We start from the raw sequence: 6550 nt of genomic DNA, 5'->3' as shown, positions 1-6550 counted from the left end.
ACACACATACACACACACACACACACACAATGTCATACATGTTGGGTCCCTAGATTCTATTGATATGCCCCACAAGTCAGTCAGTGCTCATTCTCTGTTGACCCCAGAGAAACTTTCATCTCAGTGTTTTCTCTTCATGCCTCTTTGCGGTCGTCTCGGAGTGATAGGGGATCGGCCGTAGACCGGTCAGCCGCAGTGTTTGCTCAGGCTCACGGGGCTCTCACCCCAATCATCACACTGACCTCACGGGAGCAGAGAGCTGTGCTGGAGCCTTGGCTATCCTCAAGGTCACATGGACATCACTCAGAAATGAAGCCTTCGTTGCCTGGCCACCAACCACCTCACACCTGGCAGGTAACCCAACGGTTCAGTCATGTCATGTCTCTGTTCACTTTTAAATACTTACATGTATAAGTATGAGGGTATGAGTGCTGTATTCTACCAAGTGTGTAAATTAAAAACTAAAGTGTGCAGCTACAGTACACACTTTTCAGCCTATCATATTCTGCCCTAGACTTGGGTCAGTACACAAAATCATGTACGCATATTCAGCCTTGATTTGGGCTGGTTTCAGCTACATGCTTCTGAGAATTGTCAAAGTCAAATGTCACAGGCAAAACTCCATAGTGCAACTGAATTTGTCATCAGGCCTATTTCTAAAATATTTTAGTGTCAAACTCTGTTTCTAAACTACAGAAATGACTTTCGGTTTTTGTTTTTTATCACAATGTAACATACAGTAGCATATAACATTGTGCTATATTATGCTACATTGTCAAACAGTTTAATCATATGTTTTACGTAATCATGATGTATAGATTTATGTGTAGGGTATCTTTGTCAGAAAATGACTTAATTGCTGTGTTGGCGAATCCTGTACGCAGTTTTGTCAGATTTTCTTCCAGACTGTGGAACCATTGGCGAAAATGTCTGTATGCTATTGAATATTGTGGGAGGCTTCTTTGTATTTTTACCTGTGTGTTTTTCTACTGTTTTTTTTACTGTGATATGGATCCCTGTGGGTCTGAAATAAAGAATTATACTTATGCATATGATTTTGAAAACGAGCTTGGTAAAAAATAAAAGTAAAACTCAGTAATACCAGTTAAATAATCGTACACTAGTGGCCATTATTTTTAATTAACATGAAGAGGCCTGGCCTCAGAATAGTCTGTCCAACAATGCAAACAAGAACTTGAACAGCTGGTTTAAAGTAATGAAGAAATATTTGCACTGGAGGTTTATGCTTATTTTGATGATGATTATTCATGAATAATCCTGCTTTAAAAGAACAAGGAGGAAGTGCCTTACAATATTGTGATGTTTACACATTAAATCAAATGCTGCAGTCTATTCAGTGCCTGCCTTTTATTGTGTGCATTCAATTCAATTTTATTGAGTTTTAAAGCACCTTTAAAATATGAATTGAGCCAATAGGATCTCAAGGAACAAAGGCCTGAACACTCAAGAGCAGGCCCATCACCTCCATGGAAAAAAAAAAAATAACCTTTTGACAGGGTGAAACCTTGTGCTGAATCAAATTCAAAATGACCATCCATTTTACAAAAGTGTCGTAGTGTGCACTCATTGTGAACAAGGAAATTAAAATGATGTTAAAAGATGTACACCAGAGAGATGAAAAAAGAGAGGTGAAAAATAGACACTTTCCATGAAGGTCTTCATGCATGGGATGCTTTAGCTGTTCCCACTGGCAGTTTGGCTGAGCCCAAAAAGCAGACCTGTGTCAGTAAACAGATGGCTCTTCTAGTGGACAGCACACTAAAGAAAACATTAAAACTTACAGGTCTTTGTGTTCCCCCCAAAAAGGTCTGTCAGTTACATATGAATTAGTACAATAAGGGATAATGGCAAGGGTGACTGTACTTTCTGAGTGATTTTGGTTAGGGTCAGGGTGTTTTTTCTTTCTCACACATTTTTCTTTTTTCCTTCTTCACCAATTTTTGGTCTGCATTAGCATTGCAGTTTCAGTCTACTATTGCCAGAAATATAATAATTTGTGATGCGATCTAGGAAAACCCACCACATGACAATCCTTGATTTTTGCTCTCTTTTTACCCTCTCTGGTGAAATTTCACCAAGTTAAGATTCTGATACCATCCTAGCAACATTCTGGACACTGTCTCCTAGCAAAATTCAGGATACCATCCTCCCAAAATATTGGATGTTGCCAGTATGGTATCAGAATCATAAGTTGGTAAAACTGCACCATGTGGTGTGTGTTCCTAGATCGCATCACATTTAGATTAATATACATTTTCTTGGAACATAAACTATCTTATTTGATTTCATTTTCTAATTGTTTAATCTCTCACTTTATGTAGTTCTCATTTTAGCGCTATGCGGCACATCTAGTTTTGCCATGATGAGCTGGTCAGTTGTGGAGCTCTGCCTCTCTCCCTCCCTCCCTCCCTCTCTTGATCTCTGTCTCTTTCTGTGACTGTGTTCATGTATGCATATGTATGTTCTTCCTGTGTGTGTGTGTGTGTGTGTGTGCGCGCGCATGTGTGTGAGAGAGTTTGTGAACGGTGACTGCCACCAGTCTCATTCTCTAGCCATATATATCCGCAGTGTTTCTCATTGCTGAACCCGTCTCAAGCGAGTGTGCCAGACCCTGGAGCCGGCACACCGCAGGGCCAGCTTTCAACGACATGGGGGCTCAGATCTCCCGCCTGATGTTTACAGGGAGCTGACAGAAAGCTGAGATTGATTTCATTAGCAAATGTAAATGAAATCTCCGAGGCCATATGCAGTTCCAAGACACCCACTTCCTCCGTCGCCGGCATCACTGCAGTCCATCCCCACACTGACCACAGGCAATGCTTCTGCTGCGACTGCTGACTTCATCTGCAAACGAGGGGAAGATGGGAGCGGGGGTGGACCAACACAAAGATGGGTGCCAGACTAGCTCCCAACTCTCATTCTTCACTATTGTCTCGCTGCCATCAACAGGAGGCAGAAATACCACACAAGACAGAGAGACATAGCCATGCCCCTCACTCTGCAAACTGAACAGAGCCGCCATTGAAGCTCGGTTTTAAGCTGGGTATAGGAAGAAGAGCTCTTGAAGAAGTCTCAATTTGTAACACCAGTCTCCCAATCCAACCCTTCCCATTATTTCCTCCTTGGGCAAAGCAGGAAAGAAAAAGGGAATTCTGCTGTTACTAAGTAGCAGTGATAGTTTTTGGGGGGAAATAATCAAGAGTGACTCAATTTGTCCTCGATAACAGTGGGAACACAACATGGAGAAAATGGAACATCAAAATGTAATCATACGCAGTCCGCCTTAGTGGCAGACATGGTGCCCTCTCATAGTGTATTGTAAGATGAACATTATTGCAATTTGCTTTATAGTTTTGCCCTCATAGTGGGTTTTTCACTTGATCATTCATGCTCTTTTATTTCTCAAGTGTATGATGTTTACTACAGTTTAAGGCTCTAGTGTGTGCAAAGCTGCATATAGATATAGATGTTAAATCACAATGAATATAGATATATATATTCATGCATATAGATATATGTTGTTAAATCACAATGCTCTAAGCAATGTTGGTACTGTAAGTGATTCTTTTTGGCCTGTCATGGACTAAATGAAAGACATGTAGACAACCACCCAGGGAACTAATTTATTTTGGGCCCTAGCTCTACAAGTTTGTACTACAAGAATACGGCAACATTTCTATCATGCAGCCAAAAGTGGATGTGAAATTGTGACCTGAAAAATATCATGCTGATATAGCTGGAGCTAGCTTAATTTTGTTTACATCCAGAACTTACATTTGATCTCCAACTTAGGACATTGTATAGCATAATCTTCTGCTACTTAAGCCCTTTAGCCCTCGGACCTGTTGAAATATTAACCTACATGTAAGTCTGTCAAATATTAACCTAAGTCTGTCAAATCATGGCCAATTATAAAGATGCAATCTGTCTGTACCAGGCATTAGCACAACACTTTGCGATGGTTAGCTTGTTACCTGTGATGATATAAAGTCTCTAAGTTTAAAGTCTCTTTCATATTAGTATATTAAGTGACTGACATATCTGGGAGTGTTTTGAGATACCTGCAGAAACTGGTATAATTTATCCTGATGCCACACACCTTGCATGTAGCTATTCGGTTATTTTCACTGTGCGCTAAGTTATTGTAATGATAAAAGGCCTTGGAGGACTTGTCGCCATGGTCAATGCATTTATTTTTATCTATGAGGGAACACACATAGCACATGCGTTACGTTTCCCGAAGTATATGCACCAATAAAATAGAAATACATTAATACATTTACATAAAAAGGCAATAATAGCATGAAATACACGTTGTTCACGAGACTCAAAGCTCAAGTCCGAGTCAAGTCTGAAGTCGTTTGAGGTGTAGTCGCAAGTTAAGTCTGAAGTCACTGTTTTTGCGACTAATGGGCTCCTTACACCAAACAACTTTGAGAAGATTTGGGAAAGATCTTGAAAGATTGGAGTCTCGAGGAAAGCTTGAATGGGGGGCATTAGTTAAAAGACTACAATCTTTCAAGAATCTTTCCCAAATCTTGTCAAAGTTGTTTGGTGTAAGGTGGCCATTAAGTGCGACTCGAAGTCCGAGTCTCAGACTCGAGTCCCCCATCTCTGGCATGAACATGTCAAATCTTTTCAGATATGCACAGGAGAGGTGTTACATTCCCTGAGCTATAGGTAGTGATTTCCCTAAGTGGCCAATCAGCAACCAAGCCTATTTAACATCAAAGCATCACCAACAGAGGAGCCTTCTTCACTGGGGTTATCAAGCAGGTGTTTCCTTGAATTGGACACCTCCAAAAGGATTAACATTGGAGTCTGGCAACCCAGGCCCACCCCCTTCAAACTCATGGTGGGTTCTCTACTAATGAATGGCAACAAATTCTTCGGTCATTCCTTTTTGTTGTTGAGGCCATTTATGGATTACCTGGATTCAAACGAAAGCGGGATAGTGTGGATGTAGACTGTAATCTGTGAAGGTCTTATAAAAATATCATTATGCAGCCAATCTGAGGAATACAAAGAATGTGTATAACAACAGAATCAAGGAAATGTAATACATTTTTACCTAAGTCTTTTCTTCAGGCATACCAAAAACAGATACATCAAAATACTATTTTGAGAACCTGGGCCATATTATTTGTATTTGGGCACAAATGCCAACCCAGGGCAATGGATTTGATTAATCTCCAGCATCACAGAGGCAGAACCCTGAGGAGCTGGATCTGCCTGTCCACTCGTGTCTGTCATCAACACAATGCTGGGTTTCACTGTCCGTGATTAGAGGGAAGGTCAGCAGACCTGACCTGGCCATCTGGTCCCTGGCGACAAGCCCTGCTCGCCCTTCCACCTGAACTCTCTGCGATGTCATGTCAGGACAACCAGGGCCATGGTGTCCAGGTGGGTGCCCTTAATATCTCTGCTTTCATCCCATCCCATGCTGAGCGAGCATTGCTGTTCCAGGCCTGGTCCGATGATTGCCATGCTGTGTGTTGATTGCATGGGTCTTAGTGCACCCCCATACACATGGAGAGTAATCGAAATGATGGGGCAGTGTTAGAAATACAATGTTCATCCAGACAGAAAATGGCAAACTTGTGTTGTAATAACATTAAAATAAAGCAAGTTTTTTTCTCTGAACAATATGTAAATGGGTTATTTAAAAAAAAAAGAAATAAAAGATTACCAACAGTGGACCAATGTCCTGGGATATTGCCACTCTTGGAATGCCTCTCGTCCAATCAGATATCAAATAAATAGTTCATCATGACCTAACTATTGTATTATTGTTTATTCAGAGACAAGAGATACTAGGGATGTTGCCAAATCCAAATATGGTACTCGGAAAGCACAAATAATGACTCTGAAACTAATAAAAATACTTCTGAAAATTGTTTTGACCTTTAGTTCAGAAAGTGATGAATTCTAACTGTGATGTAATGTTGAGTCAAGTTGCTCAAGTTCAAAGACGTAGAGCCGTCCCCTCTCTCTCACACTAGGAGTAATGGTTGGGATTATCTGCTCCCCTGAGTAGTATTTATTGGCACTGGAAAGTGCACATAGTGAGTACCACTTGTGACATCTTTAATAATAATCACATTTAACAGTCTGATTAAATCTTTACAGTATTGCAATAAACAAATATATAGTATATAAAGAATCCTGTATTGGACTTTCTCTTAGTTCTCTGCTCCTTTTGCTAGAGTACAATTTTTGTTCTTGCTTATATTTGATTTCCTACCAGAATGACATGGAGAGGGAGAGATGACAAGCTGATGTCAGGGCAACAGTGCCTTCCATGCTGCAAGGCCCACACTGGGATTTCAGTCAACTGTGACTAACAAGACATGCCTGCTATCTATGCCAGCAGCTGGAAGATTGAAAAATAGTTTTAAGACTCGGAAGTGGTACTCCATTTTGTGTTTCTGTCTATGTTGAGAGGAACATACATGGTGATTTTGCAATCCACAAATGGAAACTGTGTGTCTTGACTAATGAGGGTAATGTCTATGGCAAAAATGCTGAT

This window comes from Alosa alosa, chromosome 14, assembly GCF_017589495.1.
Source record: "Alosa alosa isolate M-15738 ecotype Scorff River chromosome 14, AALO_Geno_1.1, whole genome shotgun sequence".
Taxonomy (NCBI): domain Eukaryota; kingdom Metazoa; phylum Chordata; class Actinopteri; order Clupeiformes; family Clupeidae; genus Alosa; species Alosa alosa.
Note: the sequence above shows the minus strand (reverse complement) of the source record.